Source organism: Sminthopsis crassicaudata, chromosome 2 (assembly GCF_048593235.1).
Source record: "Sminthopsis crassicaudata isolate SCR6 chromosome 2, ASM4859323v1, whole genome shotgun sequence".
In the NCBI taxonomy this organism is placed as follows: domain Eukaryota; kingdom Metazoa; phylum Chordata; class Mammalia; order Dasyuromorphia; family Dasyuridae; genus Sminthopsis; species Sminthopsis crassicaudata.
In genome coordinates this window covers 468,885,514-468,913,026 of record NC_133618.1, presented here as the reverse complement: position 1 = coordinate 468,913,026, position 27,513 = coordinate 468,885,514, and positions in this window count along the sequence as shown.

Genomic DNA, 27,513 nt, shown 5'->3' with positions numbered 1-27,513 from the left:
AGACCTCAAAGATTATCTAACTGCATTCCCTCATTTTAAAGATGATGAAACTGAGGGGGAAAGGGCTTGGGTAGGCCAATGAAAGTAAGAAACTTTAAACATACATACTATCTTGATTTAGTTCTCTCATGTACTCACTTCTCACAGTCATCACCCATTTGGTAAGATATGTGAGGACTGAACATCTCAGCCAAGGGATGCTTAAAAAGGATGCTTCACTTAAAGGAAAGAATGATTGGGGGTAAGGGCAGGTAATAATCACTGAAATGTTATTATAGGGAAAAGGGATTAGATTTGTCCTACTTAACCCCCATAATGCAAAACACAAAGAAAGCAATAAGTGGAAGAAGCAGAAATCGATTTTGGCTCAATACAAGGAAAAACTCTCTAACATTTAAAAGTCCTCCCAACAGCAAAATGGGCTGTCTCGGGAGGTAGTGAGCTCTTCATCGCTGGAATTCTTCAAATGAATGTCCACTACTCAAGATATTGCAGAGAGAATTCCTGTTTAAGTACAGATTGAACTAATTGACCTTCTGGATCCATTCTGACTCTGAAGGATTCTCGCCTTGGGCCATGTCCCTGGGATGCTGGGCCCTGAAGTGATCTCTCAGAAGTGTATAGTGAATAGTGGCTGATTAGTTGATTAAGATTAAAGCCCACTTCTGCCCGTGCTTTCCTATCCTCTACAGGGAAAGGGGTTACCATGGGGACAATGTAATGTGGGCAATGGGGCGTCTTGGTGTCCCCTTTGAAGGACAAACCTCTCCATTTTCCTTTTCTTTCTTTGCACATCATTTGGGATGGCCAGGCTCAGATGAGTCCCACAACCTCCCCCTCCCAACCCCCTGATAACATTAAGCTTGTTTCCATACAGGAATATTAAATAGGAGCATCAAGTCTGGGCAGGCAGCATGAAGGTATCTTATTATAAAGAAACAAAGGAGGAAATGGAGGAAGAAGAGAGAAAAGAAGAGGAGAAAAGGAAAAAAGGAAGAATTCCCTGAGAATTGTGAAGACGGTAGTAGCACCAGTTGCTCCCATTTCTCTCTCAGTTACAGGCTTACAAAGTTCTTTTATTACAACATACCCATAAGGGAGGCACTGCAATTATTATCATCTCCATTTTACAGATAATGAAACTGCATCTCAGAAAAAAGGAAGTGATCTATCCAAAGTCACACAACTGGTAAGCATCAGAGCTAATAGATGTAGCCACATACTCAGAACCCAGGTGCTTCTGTCTCTTTTGAGAGGGAGAGATCACTTGAAGTGAGTCAGAAAAGGCTTCATGAAGGAAGTTGCCCATGAATGGTCTCTAAAGGGAGAAATAAATCTCAGAGGACAGAAACTGAGGGCTGTGGAATCCACTCCAGGCATGAGTGATAACGTCTGGAATGATTCCAAAACCAGATAAGTCAGGAGGAGAGACGGGGACCAAGAGGAAACTCAGTTGTTTTTTTTTCAGTCACGTCCACATGTCCTTCATGACCATATTTGAGGTTTTCTTGGCAAGGTTACTGTTATTTACCATTTCCTTCTCCAGCTCATTTTACAGATGAGGAATATGAGATAAACAGAGTTAAGTGATTTTCTCAGATTTACACAACTCGTAAGTATCTGAGCCCAGATTTGAACTCAGTTCTTTCCAGTTCCAGCGCTGGCATTCTATTCACCGCTCCTGAGAGGAAACTAAGAAAGTACATTCTGTCCGGAATATGAACTATCTAGAGGGAAGCAGCAGGAGCTAATACTGGAAGTTAAATTACAGCTAGATTGTGTAGGAGCTTGAATGCCGAGCTAAGGAGCTCATCTTTTGTTTGGCAAACAATAGGGAGCCAAGGACGGTGTCTGAATGAAAGAGTGATGTGATCAGAGTTGTGGGACAAGGAAAATTGCTTAGACAATATGGATTGCAGAAAAAGAGGCCAGTTAGAGCGCTCTTACAACAGCCTAGGAGAACACGAGAAATAAGCTGTAATGGTTATAAGTTTATCTCCATTCTCTAATTCTACAGAGGAGGCTTTTTTGCATCACCATGACCCAAATGAACTCTAGTCTACTTGATCTATCAGGTGAACTCATTGTACTGACCTCTCATCAATTCTTCCTGACACCTTGGGTTGTGCTCAAATGTGCAAGCACACACTCAGACACACATAGGTGTGCATGCACCCTGTGCACGCGCACACACACACACACACACACACACACACACACACACACACGCGTGCACGCGCGCGCACGTGATCTTGCAATTCTGCATTACTAAGTAAGAATGACTGAAGGTCATAGCAACTTAGATTTTTAACTAATAGGGACTTTAAGAAACATCTAATTTGAAATCCTAGTTTCAGACTATAGTTGATAAAACAAGAGTCCTAGGAAAGAATTCTATTGCTCTTGGTCATCCAGGTAATAAAGAGCAGAGCCTGGAATCACACCCAGGTCCTTGGATGCCAAACCCATTATGCACTCAGTATGTTCCATGCAGGAGGAGGATGACTTTGTAAGAATGACACCTATATGAGAGTAGCTGGCACATACACATGCAAAAGGTAACCTGACACCCCCGTCCCTGTCCTCTCAGTCTACTGAAACCATCCCCTCCCCCTCCCATACCTGTCTCTGTCCTTGGGCAACCAGCTAATCACAAGCTGCCAGAGAAAGGTGACCTATTAGTGTGATGGATTTGGTGAGGAAAACAGATGGGATGGAGCCTGGGCTAGCGCTCTCTCTCTCTCTCTCTCTCTCTCTCTCTCTGTCTCTCTCTCTCTCTCTCTCTCTCTCTGTCTCTCTTTTTTCTCTCTCTGTCTTTCTGTTTCTCTTTCTCTCTTTCTCTTTCTGTCTCTCTCTTTCTCTCTATCTTTTTCCTCTCTCTCTCTTTCTCTCTTTCTGTGTATCTATTTCTCTCTCTGTGTCTCTCTCTCTTTTTCCTCTCTCTCTCTCTTTCTTTCTCACTGTCTCTCTCTCTTTCTCTTTGTGTATGTGTCTTTATCTGTCTCTCTCTCTTTCTCTCTCTCTGTCTCTCTTTCTTTTTCCTCTCTCTCTCTTTCTTTCTCACTGTCTCTCTCCTCTCTCTGTCTGTCTCTCTCTGTCTCTCTGTCTCTCTGTCTGTCTGTCTGTCTGTCTGTCTGTCTCTCTCTCTCTGTCTCTCTCTCTCTGTCTCCCCCCCCCCTCTCTCTCTGTCTTTCTCTCTCCCCACCCCAACAACTTGGTCCCTGGTTCTGTACTATCAATATCTACACAGAGGCCAGACAAAAATCCCCACATGCTACTTTACTTCCTATTCCTTAGAATCATGGGAGAAGGGGGTCCCAACCCAACCAGCCAGCCTAGAAATAACTCTTCCCAGAATCATTTTTTATAAAAAATGATATGAATTTCATTTTTAGATGAAAATTAACTATTTTAATCCTTTTTTAATTCCTCAGTGCCTCTAACAAGCCTCTCAATTTAAAGATCTAATGATTCTGTTGGGTGGAACCAGGGCCAAATAGATGGATATCAAAGGTAGGCAGATTTTGGCTTAATATAAGGAAGGACTCTCCACCAATCAGATGAGCTACATTATGAGGTAGAAAATTACTGGTCACTTGGGGTGACTCTGAGCTGACATTGTATAACTATTGAGTGGGGAGCTGCTATAAATTTGATTCACCCAGATTTAAAACAAACTTTCAAGTCCAGACTCATTCAAAGGAACCAAAGCCTTTGTTTTTCTAAAAAATATATAAGAAGTCCAAGATTCTGAAAGTCCGATGAAACTGAATTTAGGAGCAACATGGCAGGCAGTGCTACATGCTCAGTGCTGGGGAGACATAAGATTAAACTCAGTGTCTGCCTCCAAGGAGATCACAGCCAAGTGGGAAGATAAGACATTCCACAGAGTCCACCAAATACTTCTTAAGCTTTAAAGTGTATAGAACCACTGTGCTCCCGGGTAAGAAATGCTAGCCTGGATAAGACATGGTTCCTGTCCTTAAGGAGCTCACAGTCTGGCATTCACAGATGTTTCTGATACATCATACTGCACAATGAATATATTACCAAGGTAGGGAAAAATACTGGGTGAGATATGAGAGGGAAGGTCAAGATACGTCCAAGATCTTGTTTAAAGTTACAATTATTAACAGTTCTGACTCAATTGATTTTTAACATTTAAAAAATCAATTCAGCCAATATTAAGCATCTAATATGTGAAAAGCACAAAAAGATACAGAAAGAAAATCTGAACAGTCCTTGACATACATCCAGAAGGAGATAACATGTCTACAGTTAAAACAAACAAGATAATTCCAATAAGCATTGGAATCAGAAAAAGTCCTTGGACCTGAGCCTGAGTCTTGAAAGAAGCTAGAGATTTCAGCTAGAAGTGAGGAGGAAGTAAGCATCTTCTGGATATTAGAGTCAGCCTGTACGAAGGTGTAGAGACAGCATAGATTCAAGGAAGAGCTACTTGAGGAAGGAATGTGAAACTAATTAAAGGAAGAGATGGCCAATAAATTTGGAAAGAAGTGAAAGCTAGATTATGGAGGGGTTTCAATGCCAAAGTGGTGAACTCATATTTTATCCTTTTGTAAATCCAGGAATCCATTAGCCCCAGGTTTTACCTTCAATTAGGCAAGAAAACTTGGGCTCCTAGGAGGCTGGCTGCTACCCAGTCATTTTAGGTCATACAATGAAGAGACGGCTGAACTTGAAGTTGGGATAACTTAAGTTCAAATTCAACCTTGAATACATCCTATATGTGTGACCCTGGAAAATTATCTAACCTGTATCTGCCTTAATTTACAAATCTATAAAATGGGAATAACAATAGCACCTATCTTCCAAGGTTGTTGTGAGGATTCAACTAAGAAATAAATAAGCAAATAAACTAATTAATGGATAAAGGACAAATTAAATTATAAAAAATCAAATGAATAAAGTATTTTACAAACTTTAAAACACTATGTAAATATATATGTATTTACATATTTATAAACCAAATAAATAAAGAACTTTTAAAATCTTGAAACATATATAAATATAGAATACATAAATATACAATCATTATATAAATGCTGGCTATCTTTTATCCTAGAAAAATAAGGAGCCACTGACTCTTTTTGAGCAATAAAGTGACATGATGAAACCTATTTTTAAGAATATTTGTTTGATAGCTATATAGAGAATGAATAATAAGAAGAGAGGGAAACAGGGGAACAGATAAAATAGTTATACAAACCTAATTAAAAGATGATGAAGGCCAAAAGCAGAGTAGTGGTTATGTGAAGAAGATATATTCAAGCAAAGTTGGGAGATATAAAAATGGCAAAATTTTGATTGGATGCATACCTACAAATAGAGAAATGGAGTCAGGATATAAAGGAGTAAAACAGTGGAAAGACTCTAAGATCAAATCCTAATTCTCTACCTTGCTAAGTATCTCATTGGACAAGTCATTTTTGTCTCTCTGGGTCTCCGATTTCTCATTTGTTAAATAAATAGAATTGGACTGGATAATCTCTAGTACCTCTTCAAGGTCAGAAACATCTTTGAGGCTAGTGAAATTCTCACTTTCCATTTTTTTAATCAAGCAGAGGTCCTTGCACTAAATACAATAAGTACGAGATAGAATAACATAATCTTATAAGTTCAAACACGTGCCAGTGCCCTTGGGTATATTTCATGAATCTACATGTAAATATGTCTATATGTCTGTTGACAAATACAGGCACAATATAAGGATGAAAAATTTTGAGTTAGAAAAGACCCAATGAAATCCTCTTATCTTACAGAAAAAGAACTAAAACCCAGAAAGGTGAAATCACATGCCCAGGATCATATAAAGAGAGAAAGTGGCAGAGTCAGGATTTGAATCCAAATCTTTTGACTCTCAATCCAGGGGCCTTTCATCGTACATGCTGCCTTCCCTACATACACTTTAGAAGATCACTCTTTTACCTTTATTTTCAGAAAGAGAAAAACAAGGAAGAAAATGGAAGAGAAAGATTCAACAGAAAAGGAAAGAGAAGAAATAGAAGGGTGAAGAAAATTGAGGCTAGAAGACAAGATAAAAGGACAAAGAAGAAGGCAAGAGAAATTAGAGAAGGAGGTAAGATATATAGGGCAGAAAGGGGATATAAAGTGGAAGGAAAATGGAAAGAAGAACACTTAATTTTCACTTTTTCAAGTCTATTTTCCTATTAGCCCTTTCATAAAATGAGCAAAATGACCAAGCAGAAAATTGAGTGAGGAGACAAGAAAAAGGAGAAGGAACATCTAAACCTAAGTCCTGAAATACTTGGGGGTAGGATCCCACAATTGAGCTGAGATGGGAACTGAGGGATGAAGTGGAATGAGAAGGAGAAAACATGTCCAAAAGGAAGACTATCTCATTCTTGGAGGCCAGAGCATCTCAGAGAGTCTCAGATGGCCTCAGAGAATAGTAAGTGGGAAATCTATAATAATTTGCCTCTCCCTTCTTTAGGGCTAACCAGACTGAGACTTCCTTAGTCCCCTTCTATTTTTGGAGCCGAGGGAAATCACAAGTGTTAGGCAGACTCTTGGAAGCAGAAGGTCCAAGCCTGATCTGTGCTGGAAATGGCTTGACTAAATTATTAATAATGTTTGTGGAATCCAGCAAAGGAAATGGTGGTCAACCCCCTGCCCAAAAATGTGCTGGTAAATGTTTAATGACTGGCTCTTTGAAGGGAAAAAAGTGCATATGCAACACACTTTTTAAATTGATCTAAAATAGCAACTTTTTGTAACTCTTAAAAATAGATAATCAATAAAACTATAACTCAAGTCCCCATTTGTAGCATTTGCCTATTTCCAAAGAGTAAATGTCATTCTGAAAATTTAACAATCAGATATAGCCAGCATAGTGGCCTCTACATTACTGAGCCCTTTATCTGTGCTATCCTATTTACAAGAACCTTCTGTACAGACTGCCCACCCAAGTCACAAAGATTTCTCTTCACAGTTTTGTTTCTTCTCTGGCTCAGCCCTTTTCCTATAGTGAGACCTCTGTCCATGGTACTGCACATTCCCTCAGCGTTCTCAATCTGCATCATTATACTTTTCCTCTGGGAGGTTGTCTCACCTCTCTATCCCAGGTTTCACACAGATTGTTGTGTTCTCCTATACTTATTTATTCCTCCTATAATAAAAAACCCTCTTATACAAAATACCCTCCTCATTTTTTCCCCTGAGCTCAAGACTCTTGGCCTTTTACTCCTTTATATTATATATTAACTATTCTGGTCTATCCTTCCCTATCAGAGCTGAGCTCACAGACTGTAAAAGCTGAAAGGTATCTTAGGAACCATCTAATCAACTCCATAATTTCATAGATAAGGAAACCAACAATCAGAGAAATCAAGAACATTGTTGAAGACCAGAAAATTAATGGCAGGACTAAAAGTTGACCCCAGGCTTCCCTGGTTCTACATTAGGGATATCTCCATAATGCCATGTTGCCTTCCTTCCAAAGTCAAGCAAAAAAAAATTAAACCACTTTTGCTTGAAATCTGGGGCTCTGGGTTAAATCCCAGTTTATTGTGTGAATCTGGAAAAAATCACCTTGCTTTTCTGAGTTGCTATTTTTAAATCTGCAAAATGAAGATTGTTACTCCTATACTATTTGCATCACAAAACAAGTTTAAGTAAGGCACTTTGTAAACCTTAAAAGTCCTATAAAATATGAGTTATTATAGTTTTTATTCCAAAATGCTCTTCACCCAAGTAGGTATTTAGGTATAGGATCTATCTGCATTAGAGAAAAGTCAGTCCTGTATGGATACAGGGAGGCGAAGAGGAGGAATGGTTAAAGCAATGATAACATTCCTTCTTGGGGGAAAAAAAATAAAGGTCTATCTCCAAGGAGATAATTCACAAACTCTTGTTTATCACATTACGATATCTTACACCTTGACAGCCAGAAAGTTTGTGTGTATATAAGTTGATCCCTTTATGCTGTAAATAGAACCCAAAACATTATATTTCAAGTCAGAAAACCTGGATTCAAATTCCTGTTTATATAGATGTTCTTAGCAAGTCATTTAACCTTCTGGGGCCTTAGTTCCCTTATTTGCAAAATAAAGGATGTGGTATGCTTAATGATCTCTAAAGTTTCTTCCAATTCTAGATACCATGAAGTGGTGGCTTTTATAGTCACACAGTTAATCAATGTTAACTTTGGGATTTGAGACCCAAATTCCTAACTCCAAGTCCAGTTCTTTTTACTATGCATATTTTAAGGTTTAAGAGTGACTTAAATTTTTTAGGTTTCAGTTATTTTGTTTATCAAAAGAGCAAGTTGGGCAAAGGTCCCTTCCACTTTTTCCATTTTTTCCTCCACTAATTTTCTATTAATAAGGGAATTCATTCAGACCTCAGTGGAGGAAAACTCCCCAATCTCTTCAAATATTCCCTTGGAAACTAGAAGACTTTTGCTCAGTCCTCATTTTCCAGAGTTCCCTATTCCTAACAACAGTATCTCTTGTCCTTCTGACTTAAAGAGCACTTTCCTATCCCAACTGGTCTTTATGAAAGTCACTATTGATGGCTCATTGCCAAGATCATCCCTGGCCAAACTAGACTCTTGCATTCTTCCTTGCTTAAGCAAAGGTGAAGATTAGGTGTAGAGAGTGAGTGAGTGCCATAAACTCAGACGAGGAACAGTTCTTCTCTCAGTTCCAGGCAGACTTTACATTGTTCCTTTCAATTTATTATCAGCTAAAGATTTCACTTGAGCTGCCAAGAAATGATATTCACAAATAAGTATGTAAATCCTTTGTAAATTTATGCTAATTACTTATTTTAATTATAATGTAAATAAGTAATTACTGAACAATTTTAAAGTATTTACATGGGGGTGTGTGATTTAGACACTAACTTGTTATAAGATATAAAAACTATAAATTATACAGTAATTATGCCCCAATTTACATGCTAAGACCAAACACAATTACATGCACAAGCAAAATATAAATAATCAGGTAATTCTCTAGTAGTTACTGTGTAATAACATGTTTGTTTTTCCCTGGTTAGTAGAATAGTCTCCTATACTGGTGTATTCACTATGTGAAACCTGAGCCAGCTGAAAAGGTAGAAATTTTAAAACAAAACCAAAGGAAAAAAATAAACAATAAAATAAGAAAAACAAATAAAATCTATTACCTGATCAGGCAAGTCATATATTGCAGAATGTAGACTACTGGGGACATAAGAAGATTTAGGACACAGAATGTTAAAACAGGACCAAAAATATTAGCAGAATGTTGAATCTAAAATCTATTAACAATATTTGAACAAAGAACACAGAATGCAAGAAATGGGCAGGATTATAGACATATCCTAGACCTATACACATTTTACAGATAATGAAACTGAGGCCAAGAGAGATAAAGTTACTTGCCAAAAGTTGCACAAAAGTGGCAGAGCCAGGAACCCTGATTCCTGGTCCAGGGCTCTCAGGTATATTGAGTGTGATGGATGTGACAGGTGTATAGTTTTCTCAAGTGTATTGGTGTGACTGGTGTCACAGAGATATTAGTGTGACTGGTGAATTGGGTGTGATGGTGTGACAGTTTCTTGGGTGTGATAGTGTGATGAGTGTGACAGGTGTATTCAATCTGACTAGTATGGGTGTGACAGCAGCTAGTGTAGCAGGTGTACTAAATGCCACAGGAAAGGGTGGGACAGTATGATGGGTGTGACAGAATCTCCCCAGTCCAAGATTTTTTTCCTCCTGGTTCCCTGAAAAGGCTACATTCTCCCTTCCTCCTATGGGTGCTCTAACAGTCTCTAGTTTTGCTATTCTTCTGGACTAATACACTTTCCCTCCTCTTTTTATCCAGTCCTTCTTGCTTTCTCTTTCTAGTTATTAGCACTCAGCTCCTATTCCTTTTCCCTCTCTCCTTCTCTGTGCAGAGATAGCTATAGTCCTTCTCAGAAAGACAAAGGTGATTCATTCCCTTTATGCCTCTTTATCACATTTAGTCATTGAGCCATCAAAATATATACCAGCTGGTCTAAGTGTACCTGATCTAAAGCTATATTATATAGCAGCAGTCACCAAAACCATTTGGTATTGGCTACGAAATAGACCGGTAGATCAGTGGAACAGATTAGATACAAAGGACAAAAAAGGGTACATCTATAGCAATCTAATCTTTGACAAACCCAAAGATTCCAACATTAGGGATAAAAATTCATTATTCGGAAAAAACTGTTGGGAAAACTGGAAATTAGTATGGCAGAAATTAGATATGGATCCACACTTAACACCATATACCAAGATAAGATCAAAATGGGTCCATGATTTAGGCATAAAGAGGGAGATAATAAATAGATTAGAGGAACAGAGGATAATCTACCTCTCAGACTTGTGGAGGAGGAAGGAATTTATGACCAGAGGAGAACTAGAGATCATTATTGATCACAAAATAGAAGATTTTGATTACATCAAACTAAAAAGTTTCTGTACAAATAATACTAATGCAAACAAGATTAGAAGGGAAGTAACAAATTGGGAAAATATTTTTAAAAACAAAGGTTCTGACAAAGGTCTCATTTCCAAAATATATAGAGAACTGACCCAAATTTATAAGAAACCGAACCATTCTCCAATTGATAAATGGTCAAAGGATATGAACAGACAATTCTCAGAGGAAGAAATTGAAACTATATCCACTCACATGAAAGAGTGTTCCAAATCACTACTGATCAGAGAAATGCAAATTAAGACCACTCTGAGATACCACTACACACCTGTCAGATTGGCTAAGATGACAGGAACAAATAATGACAAATGTTGGAGGGGATGTGGGGAAACTGGGACACTAATACATTGCTGGTGGAGTTGTGAAAGAATCCAGCCATTCTGGAGAGCAATCTGGAATTATGCCCAAAAAGTTATCAAACTGTGCATACCCTTTGACCCAGCAGCGCTACTACTGGGATTATATCCCAAAGAAATACTAGAGAGCGGAAAGAGACATATATGTGCCAGAATGTTTGTGGCAGCTCTTTTTGTTGTAGCTAGAAACTGGAGGATGAATGGATGTCCATCAGTTGGAGAATGGTTGGGTAAATTGTGGTATATGAAGGTTATGGAATATTATTGCTCGGTAAGAAATGACCAGCAGGAGGAATATAGAGAGGCCTGGAGAGACTTAAATCAACTGATGCTGAGTGAAATGAGCAGAACCAGAAGATCACTGTACACTTCAGCAACAATGCTGTATGAGGATGTATTCTGATGGAAGTGGAAATCTTCAACATAAAGAAGATCCAACTCACTTCCAGTTGATCAATGATGGACAGAGGTAGCTGCACCCAGAGAAGAAACACTGGGAGGGGAATGAAAATTGTTAGCACTAATATCTGTCTGCCCAGGTTGCATGTACCTTCGGATTCTAATGTTTATTGTGCAACAAGAAAGTGATATTCGCACACATGTATTGTACCTAGACTATATTGTAACACATGTAAAATGTATGGTATTGCCTGTCGTCGGGGGAGGGAATAGAGGGAGGGGGGGTAAATTGGAAAAATGAATACAAGGGATAATATTATAAAATATATATATATATATATATATATAATAAAAAATATATATATATATATATATACCAGCAATGAGTGCATTAAACAACAAATTTTGGATGCTGGGATAAACTGATCATTTCTTTCCTGCAGTCCTTATGGGATCCTACATTCCAGGAATAAGAACCAGTTGCTCACTAGGCTTCAAGAAAGTAGCAAGTTAGGAAAAAGTCACAGCCTAGGGACAATTACAGGATTTATAGGTTGGAGTCTATGAGGGATCTACTTCAGACCTTCTGTCCTCTTAGGCACTAAGCCTTACATTTGGGAAACTACTACCAGGTCAATAGTGATTCACAGGCCATGATTATGTGGTGCTTTGCCACATTATCAATGGTTTTCCTCAAAAGTTTAATTTAAAAAAATAGCTGTGCTGAAAAATAAATTGTTAATGATTGTCATGTGTGCATTATTTAAATGGATACCATTAAAGTCAAGCACATACGTCCTCATCCACTATTGCACCAATCCTACACTTCAAGCTATTCTTCTCAATTTTCCCCTCTGCAAAATGAGAAGAGGGACCATTACTGAATCACAGAATCTTAGTTAGAAGGGATCTCGGGGACCAGTTATTCCAAAGTGTAGAGTAATAAAAATCCCTTCTCTATTTGAATATTTCCAGTGACAAAAAAACTTATATTTTAGGCAACTTTTTCCTTATATTGAGGTAGGCTTTTTCTCCCCTCTCTTCATCTTCCACATCCTTCTCCTTAGGATGTCCTGTGGAATGTTTAAAATAGAATTCTTAATTCATATGACAGTTCTTCAAATACTAGAAGCTATCCTCTCTCTCTCTCTCTCTCTCTCTCTCTCTCTCTCTCTCTCTCTCTCTCTCTCTCTCTCTCTCTCTGTCTCTGTCTCTCTCTGTCTCTGTCTCTCTGTCTCTGTCTGTCTGTCTGTCTGTCTGTCTCTCTCTCTCTCTCTCTGTGTCTCTCTTAGTCTCTCTCTCTCTGTCTCTGTCTCTCTCTCTGTCCCTCTCTCTTTCTCTCTCTCTCTCACACACACACACACATGCACACATGCGTGTATATATCTGTACACATACCTCTTCTCTTCTTCAAGCTAAACATTCTCAGTTCCTTCAACTGCTCCTTGAATTTCATTGTTTCCATTTCCCTCCATCTTAATGACCCTCCTAAGTATAACTTATCTATGTCTTTCTTATGTTATGATACCTACAATTGAATAAACATTCCAGATGTAGTTTTGACCAAGACAACAGTGGAACTCTCCCCTCCCTCATGCTGAACCCTATAACCCTCTGTTAATACACAATAAAATACACTAATTTTTAGTTGCCTTGTCACACAATGAAGTCAAATTGATTTCATAGTCATTTAACCTTCCCAGGAGTTCCTCTGGGTCCTGTCTAACTATAATATTCTGTGTTCTAAAAATCCATATTTCCTACAGTCCCTTCAAGTTCAAGTTCTAACATTCTATGCTATAGGAGTCTTTCTAGGGCTAACATTTTATAATTCTATTCTTCTAAGATGTTCAAGGAAGGAATTATTTACAATGCTATTGTTTATTCTAGAAGAAAATCTAGAAGGATATATACAAAAATGGGATGTAAAAGAGTCTATACTATAATTGGGAAAAACAAACAAACAAAAAACAAATTACTCATCAACATAAGGTAAATGCTAAGTCTGGTTAAATTGATGCTAGGAATTTAAATGGAACCTTAAATTCTACTGGGTCTGGTCTGCTGGTAATAGCCTCTTATTATGAGCATGTTTTCTCTTTGGCTGTGCCCCTTTCATGAAGGTCACTAGCTGGCTTAAGAAGCTTTAACACAGAATTCCTCCAGACTTAAACATCACTGAGGGAAGTTGATATCTCTAGTCTAGAGAAAGGGACTTCATCAGCTCTTCAGTGTGCGCACATCCCAGGCTCCTCCTCAATCTCTCCCCTACAACTCCTAGGATTTGCTCCTTTACCCTTTCACTACATTTCCCAGAACTCCTCTCCCCCTCCCATCATTTAATCCTACTCAGCATCCTTCTCTTAGTCCCAGTTAGCACTTGCCTTTAGGAATGGGCTTCATCTACCCTCACTAAAAAAAATTCTTAGTACAATTTAGAGCTAAGGAGATGGAGAAATCTATATATAGATTTTGTATTCAAGATGTGTCTTCTTTATTCTGCTGCTGTGTGTAGTCACTGTAGTGATAAAACTTGTCATTAATTAGGCATGTTTATTAGCAGGAATTTAACAGAATTAGGATAGGGGTGGTAAGGTCTTTGGCCATTAACTGACCAAAGTTTAAGAGCATCCATCCTCTTTTTCAGGTTGTAAGATCAGGAAATCATACTGCACTATGAATCTCACAGATAGAAGGGCCTTCAGAGGGCATTCATGAAGTATACTTTCCCATTCAGAGCAGGAATCCTTACTGCAACTATTCTGAGTGGGCCCCATACAAATTTCTGTTGCATAAGCTCTCACTGCTGCTAGGCAATCCTACACTTTCCTTATCAATTCTCCCACTCTTAACAATGGCTCTTCTAAATCTTTTCATTCTATAGTTCCTTCTTCCTTTATCCCCATCTGAGAACTTTTTCTTATATTTTACCAAAAATATTAAGACAATCTTCTGGGAGCTCCTTCTTCCTCACTTCATATCACTCAGTTGCCTTCTGCCACTATGTAGTTCAAAAGAAATGTGAGATGCATAAATTTAGAGATATTACTCTAAATGTCCATATGGATTATTTGTGCCCAAACTGTAGTACAACTTTCTGAGCTCATAATGAATGATAAGCCACAGTCAGACACACCATAGACCCCAATATAATAATATTATTTGGTCTTCTTTGAGAAAAAGGATGAAAACCAATCCCATGATAAAAATTTCCTTACTCTTTACTACTATCTCTTCTTGTTCAAGCAATCCCATCCCATCTCATTCTTCTGACATTTTGTCCCCCTCTGTCATTCTTCACTTATTTTCAACCTCTGTCTACTGGTTCATTTCCTATGGCTTTCAAACATACCCATATCACCCCCATCTTTAAAAATTCCTCACTTAATCCTTCTATCCTTACTGTTGTCCTATATCTCTTTTTTCTTTTGTGGACAACTTCTTGAAAAGTTTATATAGGTGCCTCAATTTTTTCTCCTTTGACTCACTTCTTAAACCTTTATAATCTGGCTTCCAACCTCATTATTCCACTCAAACTATTCTCTCCAGAGTTAGCAAAGATCTTTTAATCGACAAATCCATTAGTCTTTTTTTTTCAATCCTCTTTCTGACTGACTAGTTATCTATTTTCTACATAAAAACCTCCAATGATGAGAAACTCACTACCTACTAGGATAGTCCATTCCTCTTTTGGATGGCTCTACTTTGATTCAATTCGATTCAATAAATATTTATTAAGTGCTCCTTCTTTAAGATGCACTCTAACTTGTCAATGTCTTTCCTAAGTTGGTGATACCCAGAACTTAACATAGCCTTCCATGTGAGGTCTGAATCTGACCCAAGAAGAGGATAATGAGGTCATCTTCTTCCATTCTTTGAACAGTTCTATGACATCCTAGGATAGTATTAGCTTTTTTGGCTTCCGTGGCATACATACTCATGCTGAGCTTGTAATCCATCAAAGCTCTAAGTCTCTTTCATATGGGCTATTGTCTAATCACACCTCCCCCATCTCCTAAAATTGAGTAGTTGCTGTTATTGTTTTAAGTAGAAGTATAAATGTTATTAGCTTTAGCCCCTTGTTCTACCTGTTGAGATTTGTACATATTCTAATTGTCTTCCAGTGTATTAGCTTTCTCTCCCAGTTCTGTGTCATCCATAAATTTGATAAGCAAAATCCCCATGCCTTCTTCCAAGCATTAACAAAAATGTTGGACAATACAGGACAAAGAGCAGAGCCCTGAGGCATTCCAGTAGAGATCTCTTTAAATAGATATTAATCATTGTTCTTTAGATCTGATCATTCAACCAGGTCTTACTATACTATTATCTAAACCACATCCTTTCATCTTGCCTTAAAAGTATGAAGTGCTTTGCCAGACACTTTGATGAAATCTATTTATAATCTGTACATATAGCATCCCCTTGATCTAGTAACTCTATGAGTTAGAGAGACAGAGACAGACTGAGATAAAGAGACAAAGACAAAGATAAAAAAGAAAAAGGAGGAGGAGGAGGAGGAGAAAGAGAAGGAGGAAAAGGAGGAGGAAGAAGAGGAGGAGGAAGAGGAGGAGAAGGAAGAGAAGGAGGAAAAGGAGGAGGAAGAAGAGGAGGAGGAAGAGGAGGAGAAGGAAGAGAAGGAGGAAAAGGAGGAGGAAGAAGAGGAGGAGGAAGAGGAGGAGGAAGAGGAGGAGGAGGAGAAGAAGAAGAAGAAGAAGAAGAAGAAGAAGAAGAAGAAGAAGAAGAAGAAGAAGAAGAAGAAGAAGAAGAAGAAGAAGAAGAAGAAGAAGAAGAAGAAGAAGAAGAAGAAAGAAAGAAAGAAAGAAAGAAAGAAAGAAAGAAAGAAAGAGAGAGAGAGAAAAGAAAGAGAAAGAAAGAAAGCAAAGAAGAAAGCATGAACTATCTTTGATGAGTCCATGATGGCTCTCTATGTATCCCTAAATATCACTGCCATTAAATGTTATGCCCTTTTTATACTTTTTTCCCTTTGTTGGTCCCAATTCAACCATAATTTCATCCAGGTACTTAACAAATATTTGATGAATAAGTGAATGAATTAATGAAATTTGCAGTTTCTCCTTCTACCATTCCATAAGAAGAAAGACCAAATCTCTGTCCATAGTAGGTCTTTGGTAAATGTTTGTTGAGTTCGAATTTAATTTAAGATAATCTAGAAATAAATCATCAAGACTGAAAGGTCATTTCACTTATCCCTTTGCCTCCAAATGACCTGAGGAAATGAGTAGAGAGAGGAGGATTTCTTAAATTTGGAAGGTGATCCAAGTGACCTTCCTTGGTGGTGATATTCAGGAATGTCTATTGTTTCTCAGATAGTGCACAGAACACAAAGAGAGACCTTCCGAAGGGGATCATCACTTTAAAGCTATTAGCACCCAAGGACATGGACCCAGGCATTAAGGATGACAAGGACTTGGACTGAGCCCCAGAGACAGAAAAATGGCCCTGATTCTGATTACACAGCCCTGGGACTGGCATTATTTCATAGCCGAGGTAACTTTTTCTGTCCCTTGGGTAATATTGTTTTTTACAGCAATTGCCGGGTGCTATTCATTTTATTACACTTTCTGCTTTTATTTTTGTTGTTGATGCATAAGCAATGTGGTCAATTCCGTTTTACGTGCACCATCGTTTCAGATTCATAACCAGTTCCGTGGAGTAAATGTGACTCAGAGCGGTTACGTGCTAAAGTGTTTGGCTAATAAAATGCATAAAACTCAAATAGGAAAATCAATGCCTTTGTTAATAATATTTTGCCATCTTTTACACATTTTGCAATGCATGGTGGCTGCTCAATACAGCTCCTGCTCAGACAGGAATAGGAATCTCGAAAAACTGTCTTTTCCAGAAGGTAACAACCTTCCAAAATCTAACTGTGATCTGTAATCTCAGAGAATATTAGATCTAGAAAAGATCTTGGGGCATAGAACATTAGAATTGAAGAGACCTTAGAACATCTGGAAAGAGGAACTATAATAAAACTGTGCATACCCTTTGACCCATTGCTAGATCTATGCCCCAAAGACACCCCAAAAGTTTGCCTGTGTAAGGGGGGGGAATGATCAATCTGTTCAAAAATATTTATAGTAGCTTTTTTGTGGTGGCTAAAAATTGAAAATAAAAGGGATGCCCATCAACTGGAGAATGACTGAACGAGTTGTGGCAAAAGATTGTAATGGAATGGAATAAATGATAATGATTTCAGAAAAACCTGGACTTACATGAATTAATGCATAATGAAATGAACAGAACCAGAAGAATGCTGTACACAGCAACAACAATATTGTTCAATGAAGAAATGTGAATGACTCATCTATTTTCAGCAATACAGTGATCCAAGACAATCCCAAAGGACTAATGATGAAGCATACTATCTCCAGAAAAAGAGCTGATAGTTTGGATACAGATTGAAACATGCTATTTTTCATTTATTTTTTTCTTTTATTCAAGTGTTTTTGAACAGAATAACTAATATGTTTTACATAATTGCACATGTATAACCTATATTTAATTGCTTATAATCTCGTGGGAGAGAATTCAATTCAAGGGAGGAATAGAATTTGAAACTCACAACTTTAAATATTTTTTTTAAAAAGAATATAACAAATTATATTTGGAGGGAATTTAGAACATAGAATGTTAAAAGGAAGGACCTTAGAACCTAGGATGCTAGTGTTAGAAGAATCTTAGAATGTTGAAGCTAAAGGGACTTTAGAGCATAAAATGTTAGAACTAGAAGGGACTTTAAAAATTATCTGTTCCAACTTCTCTATATCCCCCTTTACAGATGGGGAAATTAAAACACAAAGAAGAGAACTGGTATATTCAGAGACCCAAAGGGAGTTGATTGGCAGAGGCAAAAGTAAAATCTAGGCTTCCTGATTCCTTGTCCATGGTTCTTTTTATTTTTAAAGGTTTTTGTGAAAAAGATGGGGTTAAGTAGCTCCTGGAGTGATCTGATGGGCACTTGCTGTGTTTCAGAGAGAGCCTCTCCTATTCTTCTGCCATCTTCCCCACTCTCAGCCCACCCTTCCCCCACTGCACCTGAAAACCCAGACTCTTCGCCATCTGTAAATAAAGCCCCAGGCTCTCCGGGAGTTAACGTGGTTCATGAAATTGTGCCCACAACAGGTTCCCTTGGAAGGGAAGGGTAATCATATTAAGGAGAGCGATGGAGGCAAGAAATACAAAAATCAGAAAGAAAAGAGTGAAGACACAGACACGGGAAAGATGCAGCCGGAAAGAATTGCTCTTTCTTTGTTACTTTTTCAAAACCACACAGTGTTAACAGCCTCTTGGAAAATTTTCCTCATTAACACCTAGTGCTCAGGGGAGAGCTCGCAGACGAGTGTTCGCCTTATTGCATATAACCCCAAACCCTCCAGGACCCAAGCGCTGGGGCAGACGGGACTAATGACTTGGAATTGCTCCTCTGGGCCTCCGGGTGGAGTGACATGGGGAGGCTGTCCGCCTGACTTTATTATGAGGAAGGAGATTATGGGAAATCACAGCTGCCTCCTTGTCATTGAGAGGGAAATGACCCACAGTGGCCTCAGGAAGTAGCCCTGGACACTGGAGCCCTACTGTGGCCCCAGCTCTAAGTCTTCAGTCTGGTCATTGGAACCCATGTTGCCGACCAAACCCATTCACAGGGCTTGTCATTTGAATTAAAGTCGCGGCCCTAGCCTGCTTAGCACAACCAAACAATCCTAAATGCCATTTCCATGGCAGTGCATTTCACAAAGCACTCTCTTTATTATAGAGAAAGGTAGGGAAGGGATTATTGTCCCCATTTTACAGATAAGGCAAATGGGGTCAAGCTAAGTAATGTTTTCAGATTCAAGTGGCCAGCCCTGACCCAGTTTCTGTGTTCTTTCCACTACTGCCCATTCCTGATCCCCTAAACCTGTTTGACATGCCCAAATGCACTAGCTCTGTTCTAGCTTAGGACCAATGCTGACATTTCTCTAACCCCCACCGTAGAATATTCCAGCTAGAAGGGGCCTCAGAGCAAAAAATGTTAGAACTGGAAGGGGGATCTTAGTGAACTACTAGGACTCAATTTTTTCTTTCTTTCTTCCCTCCCTCCCCATAGATTCACCAGGCTGCTGGTGAAATCTATGGCCCCTTTCTTGGAGATTGCAAAGGAAACCAATTATATTTAAATGCTGTTATGAAAAAAAATAATAATAAATTAGGGTCAAGGCTAAGCTCTAATCCAATCCCTTCATTTTATAGATAAAGAACCAGAGAGGGAAAGAATTTGCCTACAGTCACATCATTAATAGACAGATCTGGGACCCAAGTCTTTTAACTGCAAGTCCGGTTCTGTCTTACCTGAACCCATTTGCTACTAAACACACTGCTGCCCTTTTGCCCATCTTCCAGTCCTCAGTGGTCCAAGTCCCAGATGCCTTCCTCCTCTGACCAAGGCAAGAAAGAGCCTAATCAAATGATATGCATAAAAACAACTGCTAATAGAGTCCCCCACAACGGTAATCATACACATGAAAGCCCATTGCTTAGTCCCATTGAGGCTCTGAAATGGTTTGTTACTATTGTAACATGTTGTAACATGTAAATGGCTGTTACTGGGTAATTCATTGTTTTACTGTCCTTGACTTGTTGCATATAAGACAAGAAGCCAACTTCGGATCCTAACATTAATGTCCTTCTTCCAAAGTCTGGCTGCGGCTTCATCTTCCCAACCTTACTACCCCTGCTATTCCTTATTTCAGACAAAATGAACCATTTCGTTCTGCTCCTTCTTGCCTCCAAGCACTGGGGCAGGCAGCCTCTTACCCACTCCAAACTCTTGTTGAAATTCCTCTGTCCTTCAAGAATAAACTCAGCTACCATTACATCCAAGAAGCTTTCTAAGATTCTCCACCAGATGTCAGAGATCCTTGCATCTCTCACCCCTTCCATGCATTGAATCATTTTCTTGTTTGTGCCATAGTTCTTCACGTGGAACCAAGGGACCAAGGAAAGCACAATGGTTAGGAAAAAAGCCAGAAAACCTGATTTCAAAGGCTAATACTAATATTACATAGCTAGGAGAACCTGGATTAGTCATTTCACTCCTCTCGGCCTCAGTTTCCTTATTTGTTTAGTGGAACTAATAATGCTCCTGACACAAGTGAACTCTGTAAAAATTGTGTAAAATAATCTTTGATCTGTAAAAGAAGAGAGATCAGGGTCTCCCAGGCTCCAGAGAGTCTAGAAAGAAGGCACATCCTCCCAGAGTCAGATAAACAGTATCATTCAAGGGCAAATTAACTCCCTTTGTTCTTTTGGGGAGTCACATCTCCATTCAGGAAACTCTATTTTCATTCAATTGGGAGATCCTAGTCTGACAATCAGTTCAAACTGCCCCCATCCCCCCCAAGATCTGCTCATAAAATATGTTTCTGTTCATTCATTTCTTTGCTGAATGTCGATAGTAGTATTGATGTGGGTTAAGATTCCGTTCTGATTCCCAGCCCCCATGAATTCCAATGGGAGATATCTGGGCTCTCCCAGCCCCCATCAGATCTGAACCAACTTGGGCAGTCCCAGCCCCCATTCTAATGATCTGTTCAGGTTTCCCAACCCCCACCCCAAGCATAAACAGCTTCCTCCTTATCTAAAAACCCATTGAATTCTATTCAAATTCTAACCCTGGCTGAAGCTCAGGCCAGAAGCCAACCTGGGACTGCACCCACGAGCCCCTTCAGATTACCAAAAGCCCCCCTATTATAAAAGGGGCAAAACTGGAGTCCAAACATGGCATCCTTATGTCAAGGGTTTCTGCCCACCAGTGCCAGCCCTGGCCCTGGTGTCTTTTTACCTTTTAACCTTACTTCCAAAGCCACAATAAACCTCCTTTATCAATCTAGGTTTTCAGGTCTGTAAATTCCTTTACAGGGGACTCTTGCGCCCCTACTAGACCTCATTTGACTCTGTAGCCTTGCTCTGAATCCAAAGGAGTTTCAGGGGAGCTCTATTTGACTCCCTGTACCCCAAACCGGCCACTAGACCTCAATTAAATATAATTTCATTTAGATATTCCTTATCTAATTCTCATCAATGTCACATCATCCATTTTGAGATTTTTGTTTTTATTTAAAAAAAAATAGTATGAATCCAGAAAGAGAAAAAGTTGTCATTTTCTTCCCCACTTCAACTCCCCAATCATAGAACTCTAGAGTTAAAAGAGCTGAATTCCAAGCTTTATTTTGTAACTAGCCAAGTAGCCCTGAGCAAGTCCATTCTTTAATATGGGTCTTCGTTTTCCTACCTATAAAATGAAAGATCTGGATTTCAAATATCCTTCCTATCTTTGCTAGTCTATATTTTAACTCACTAGCTAAGTGACCCTGACTAAACCCGTTCTTTAATCTGGGCCTTAATTTACTTACCTATAAAATTAAAAGGTTGGATTTCAAATATCCTTCCCATCTCTGGTAGTCTACATTTTAATATCCTTTATAGCTCTGAAATTTTAGGCTCTATATTTTAGGCTTCTTTGTTCTAAGGTCCTCCCAGTTCTAACGGGCTATGTTCTAAGGTCCTTTCTAGTTCTATCATTCTGTGATCTAGAATTCTATATTTTAAGGTTTCCTCTAACCCTAACATTCTATGGCCCTTACTGACTCCAAAAATCTGGATTCTAAAGTTTTTTCCCACCGTAATATGCTGCATTCTCCATATATGTTATATTCCGAGACCCCTTCTATCTCTAGTATTTTGTAAGTCTACAACTAACAATACCACTGCATGGAATATATCAATAATAAAAAGTGCCTAAAGTAGTGTCACCAGCACCATCAGCACTAAGAAGTCATTACGGACCTATAATATAATAACAGATGTGAACTTCACTCCAGTATGCATATACATTTTGCTCTCTAAGTTATGGCGTACAGCCATTTTCCCCTTTTGTTTTCCTTCTTCTTTCCCGTCTTGCTCCATCCCCCAGCCCCCACCCCGGCCCCCAGGCTCTACCCCTCTCCATTCCCCATAATTAGCTTTTGGGGCGGAGAACAAACACTACAAAAGAGTACCTTAATACCCACTGCTTCCTGCTTCACCATCAAACCAACCCATGCCTGATGCAATGCTAGACAAATATTGAACTTTATTAATTTAATTTAATTAAACTTTATTAACCTTTTATTAAAAATAAGCCCTCATTAAAATTCTCATTGGCGTCTCCAGCAAAGGCGCAGGCATTTTCTCATTTCTAAGCTCATTAAATATCACCCAAAGAGAGTCAGTGTCTTCAAGGGTTTCAGTGGTTGATAAATTTGTGACTGTTTGTTCAGCCAGAGACTTGGGACCTGAAATGGGGGTTAGCACACATAGCAACCATGCAGAGATCATTAAAGGGTTAATTATAATGAGCATTTCCTGAGGTAGGAGGGGGTATGAATGTAGTTGGTATTTTTCTACATAATGGTCACTAAAAGTTGAAGTAGAGGGAATTGTGAATTAAATCTTAATGTGACCTCCAAATGTATCAAGGAATTCTCCATTTAAAGAAAACACAAGGGTAAATTCTTTACATGAGATGGTAAAATTGGAAAGAAGTTTTGAAGATGCTTACAGAAAAAGAAAATGAGTCCCAGAGAAGTTAAGCCATTTGGCTTTAGGTATACTGGTCCAAGTCACAAAGGCAGAAATTGAATCCCACTTTTATGAGTCCAATGCTAAGATCCTTCTAACTATAATGTTCTGTTTTATGCTCTAATATTCTATATTCTAAGGTCTCTTTCAGTTCTTATGCATGCAGATCTTTCCATTAACCTATGGCTGATTTTTTTTATAAAGTAAGCAATATCTCCCCAACATTTCAGTTTATGTGTTCTGGGAAGTCAGATTTAGACATATTGGGTGTTTTAAAAGCTGGATCAGAATATATACAAATCTTATCTAGTTTCAGTTTTTTTGGCTAGGTATGATATCCTAGCTAGGGCCATCTCCAGTCATCCTGATCTGTATCCAAATGCATCCAGATGGCCCTGGAGGAGAAAGTGAGACTAGTGATTTTGCCCTCCCCTTTCTCACTTAAATCCAATTCACTTACAAGTCAAGACATCACTTTTCTGGTGTCCTCGGTCTTCTGAGAATAAAGGACAAACAAAGGTAGATGGAGGATGCATGTGCTCAGAAGATAAGGGAGTAGTCCTTCCCTATTCCCTTTAATCTAACACCAATCTTTCCCAGGTATAGAGAGAAGACACTTGGGAATTGATCTAAGAAAAGAGAATGTGGAAGTATGTGGGAATAAAGCCTGGAGAGGATGAGAGGGGAACAGTAGCTTTGAAAGGAAAATGGAAGATTTGGATGGAATGAGAAGAGAAGGATAGAGCTGAGCTCTCTAACCCATCCTTAAGCCTGAGCCAGATTCTTTCTGTTCTTCCTTCTACTCCTAAGGGGAACTTGCTGTGTCTAAGCCCTGGAGACCTTTATCCATCCCAGGGTCAGCCATGGTGTTTGAGCAGTAACCATATTAATTACAGCTTGAAAAAAAATCTATACTAGACTTAGCACAGAGAAGATATCAACTATTCAATAAATCAATAACCCAATAGTGCTGTATCTTCACCACATGAGTTTCTTCCCTGAAGCCTTCCCATAAGGAAGAAAGCTCTCCCTCATCATCTGATTCCATAGCACTTTGTACTCATCTTATTGACTTGTTACATTCTAATTTAAACATTTTGTGCATTTATCTGTGTATATAGATATGTGAGTATTTATAATGATAGAAAAAACAGACAGATGGGGAGGGAGATTGTGTCTGTCTTTGTATTGTGTGTGTAGCACAATTTGTTGCTCACAATTGGCACTCAGTAACTATTTGCTCAATGGATGCTGTCTAGTGACCATTGCTTCTGGAAAATGGGATTTATCATCAGGAGACCTAGATTCAAGAACTGGTTCTTCCACAAAGTAGCCACACGACCCAGCTCCCTTCTGTCTCTTCCCCTTCTTTGTCTCAGCTTCTTTGTGTGGAAAATGAAGGTGATTCAGAGATCTAGAATCCCTTTCAGCTCGGATACTTGCCACTCCATGTTCCAAAAGTTATGTTCTGGGGAATTTAGTAGCACGGTAGATAAAATGCTAGACCTGGAGCACAAAGGGTTATAGAGACAAGATTTGAATCCAATTTTTCTCAATTCTGAAGCCATGTTCCTTCTCCAAACATTCAGAACTTCAGTTTTCTCATCTATAAAATATGGCTGCATAATAATATCTGGAGTATTTCCCATTATTTTCACTTTCACTTCAGATATAGAATTCTGAAATTCTTCTATCAGGACCTTTCCTATTATGCCTCTAACTCTTACTCCTGTTTCACTTCCTCTAAACTTATTCTTTCTCCTCCCAATGTTTACCAATCACCCCATCCTTCTCTTTCATATTCTGTTACTTCTGCTCTCTGATCTCACTTTCATCCCTTCACAGTCTTTATCCTAGAGTTAACCAGGTCATTTTTTTTCTGTCTTCTACTCTCAATTTTCTTGCTCCTTTCATCTACCAACCTGCAAATCTTCCCAAACCTCCATTGGCTTACTATTTCTACTCCCCACATCTCAATTCCTCTCCCCATGAAACTAAAAGCCACTGGAAGAAGTCATACTGATTGGGTCCCCTAAAAGTTCATTTAATTTAATTTCAAGTGAGCCTTCATTACTATATGCCCATCTTTTTACTCTTCCCTGACGGGTTTTTACATACCCCTCACAGCATCCATTGCAAACTTTCTTTTCTCTCTTCAAACCATTAACACTACTCCATTTTCCTTTCTACTTTTCTAAGGACTTCACCTCATTTTCCCATGAACAAAGGGATTTAGTATAAATAAATATCATAAGTTCCCTCTTTCCTCTAGCTGTATATCTCAAACCTTGTCAACACCATCTGCTACTATCTTTTTTTTTTTTTTTTTTTTTTTTTTTTTTTTTTTTTGTCTAGCTTCAGAAGATGTGGTCTTTCTGCTTGCCAGGGCAACCCCTTAATTGTGTCTTTGAACGCACCTCCACAGTGAAGTCACTATTGTCCATCTGGTATAATGGATCATCATAAGCATCAAAAAATTAGACAAATAGTTCTTTTACTAAAACAGTATTCCAATATATTAAAAGTAGAAAAATTCTCAAAACAGTTTAAAAGCAGCCCAGAGAATTAAAAAACAAACAACAAAACAACAAAAAACAAAACAAAACAAAACAAAAAAAACCCACCTATACCAGAAAGTTTTTTGTTTTTGTTTTTGTTTTTTTTAAAGCAATCAGCAAAGGATTTCCCTGGTGTTTCAGGAGCTCCTTGCCGATGTCTTATAAACTACTTTGATATTCCTCATATCCAAAGAGTTTACATCTGGGCCCCAGACAAAGCTACCTTTCAGCAAAGTAAACCACAATTGCCCCAAGTCTGTGCTGCAACTTTTTTGATTGCAGTAGCCCAAGCAGTTGTTGGGGACTGGGAAGTGGTGGGAGGGCTTCACTCACATCTCTCCAGTTCCACAAATATCCCAGCCCACAATAGCCTTCTCTTTTCCTAGGAGCTTGCTCTTTCAAACACACACACACACACACACACACACACACACACACACACACACACACACACATTTCTATGTTTTTATTCTCTCTATATTCATTGACTTCTTCCCGGATGGCATGTTAACTTTTCCCATTCCTAGAAAACCTTTCCTTGACCTCACTGCTGCCCCTTCAGCTCTATTCCATTTTATAATCAAACTTCACAAAAGAGTCATCTAAAATAATTTACCTCTCAGATCTGTGGAGAAGGAAGGAATTTGTGGCTAAAAAAGAGCTAGAGAACATTATGAAATAAAAAATGAATAATTTTGATTACATTAAATTTAAAAGGTTTTATAAAAACAAAATGCAAAAGAGATTAGAAGGGAAGCAGAAAACTGGGAGGAGGGGAATTCTACATCTAAGGGTTCTGATAAAGGCCTCATTTCTAAAATATAGAGAGAATTGATAAATTTATAAGAATACAAATCATTCTCCAATTGATAAATAGTCAAAAGAGAGGAACACACAATTTTCAGATGAAGAAATTAAAACCATTTCTAGTCATATAAAAATGCTCTAGACCACTATTGATCAGTGAAATGAAAATTAAGATAACTCTGAGGTACCCTACATATCTCTCAGATTGGCTAAAATGATAGAAAGGGATGGTGATAAATGTTGGAGGGGATTGGGAAAACTGGGACACTGATACATTGTTGGTGAAATTGTGAACTGATCCAACCATTCTAGAAAGCAATTTGTAACTATGCCCAAAGAGTTATCAAACTGTGCATTCCCTTTGATCCAGTAGTGTTTCTACTGAGCTCCTATGACAAAGAGATTATAAAAAATAGGAAAAAGGACCCACACGTGCAAAAATGTTTGTAGTAGCCCTTTTTGCAGTGGCCAGAAACTGAAAACTGAGTGGATGCCCATCAGTTGGAGAATGGCTGAATAAGTTATGGTATGTGAATGTGACGGATATTGTTCTATAAGATCAGCAGAATGATTTCAGAAGAGCCTGGAAAGACTTACATGAACTGATGCTAAGTGAAGTGAGTAGAATCAAGAGAACACTGTACACAGCAACAAGATATGTGAGATGATCAATTCTGACAGATGTGGCTCTTTTCAACATTGAGGTGATTCAGGCCAATTGCAGTAGAATTGTGATGGAGAGAGCCATTTACACCCAAAAAGAGGATCATGGGGACTGAGTGTGGATCCCAACATAATATTTTCACCTTTTTGTTGTGTTTACTTGCATTTTGTTTACTTTCTTATTTTTTCCCTTTGTTGATTTTTCTTGTCCAGCAGGATAAATGTGGACAGTAAGGGATGGGGTAAGGAAGGGAGAAACATTTGGAACACAAGGTTTTGTAAGGGTAAATGTTGAAAACTATCTTTGCATATATATTTACTTGAGTTTAGTTTCTTTCTTTTTTTTTTCCCCCCTGAGGCTGGGTTTAAGTGACTTGCCCAAGGTCACACAGCTAAGAAGTCTTAAGTGTCTGAGACCAGATTTGAACTCAGGTCCTACTGAATTCAGGGCTGGTTCTCTATCCACTGCGCCACCTAGCTGCCCCTTTGCATATATATTTAAAATAAAAAGCTATTAAAAAAAAAAGAGGTTTCAGAATTCCTTATTTAGTAACTATATATATGTAAATATGTGTATATGTACATATATATGTAAATATATATATATAT